The sequence below is a fragment of the Phalaenopsis equestris genome, unplaced genomic scaffold (genome assembly GCF_001263595.1).
Source record: "Phalaenopsis equestris unplaced genomic scaffold, ASM126359v1 Scaffold000002, whole genome shotgun sequence".
Classification (NCBI taxonomy): Eukaryota; Viridiplantae; Streptophyta; class Magnoliopsida; order Asparagales; family Orchidaceae; genus Phalaenopsis; species Phalaenopsis equestris.
This window is the reverse complement of record NW_018164444.1, coordinates 3885239-3886145: the sequence shown is the minus strand read 5'-3', so window position 1 is coordinate 3886145 and position 907 is coordinate 3885239. Positions and strand designations below refer to the sequence as shown.

General features: G+C 38.9%; 1 pseudogene; it reads left to right on the top strand.

Annotated features, from left to right (window-relative positions):
* The window catches only part of LOC110035868, a 4029-nt pseudogene extending 3127 nt beyond the window's left edge, over positions 1–902 (top strand).
* The last annotated feature ends 5 nt before the right edge of the window (positions 903–907 follow it).

Below are 907 nucleotides of genomic sequence, written 5' to 3'. Positions count from 1 at the left end.
TTGAATGAAATACTTGAAGAAAAAGTCTATATTAAACAACCACCAGGATATGAAATCAAAGAGCAAGAAGACAAGGTTCTAAAGATAAAAAAGGCTCTATACGGGCTAAAGCAAGCACCAAGAGCATGGAATAGCCGAATAGACAAGTATTTGCAGGAGAAAGGCTTCATGAAGTGTCCTTATGAGCATGCTCTTTACATCAAGAATGAGGATGAAAATGTCTTGTTTATTTGTTTATATGTCAATGACTTGATCTTCACAGGAAACAATCCAAGCATGTTTGAAAAGTTTAAAGAAGCGATGACAAAGGAGTTCGAAATGACAGATATTGGGCTCATGGCATTCTACCTTGGCATTGAAGTCAAGCAAACAGAAGATGGGATCTTCATCTCTCAAGAAGGTTATGCAAGGGAGATATTGAAGAAATTCAAGATGGAGAATAGTCAACCTATAAAAACCCCTGTAAAATGTGGAGTCAAGCTATCACAGTTTGATGAGGGAGCAAGAATTGATCCAACGTTTTTCAAGAGTTTGGTTGGAAGTTTGCGCTACTTAACATGCACAAGACCTGAATTCTTTATGTTGTCGGACTTGTCAGTCGCGACATGGAGACTCCGACTGGTACCCACATGAAGACTGCTAAAAGAATTATGTGCTATATCAAAGGTACAATAGATTTTGGCTTATTTTACTCATCATCCAACAATTTCAAGCTTGTAGGACATAGCTACAGTGATTGGACTGGAGACATGGATGATAGAAAGAGCACTACAGGGTTCGTGTTCTTCATAGGAGACACTGCTTTCACTTGGATGTCAAAGAAACAACCAATTGTCACTCTTTCTACTTGCGAAGCAGAGTACGTGGCTGCAACCTCATGTGTTTGTCATGCAATTTGGCTTCAAAA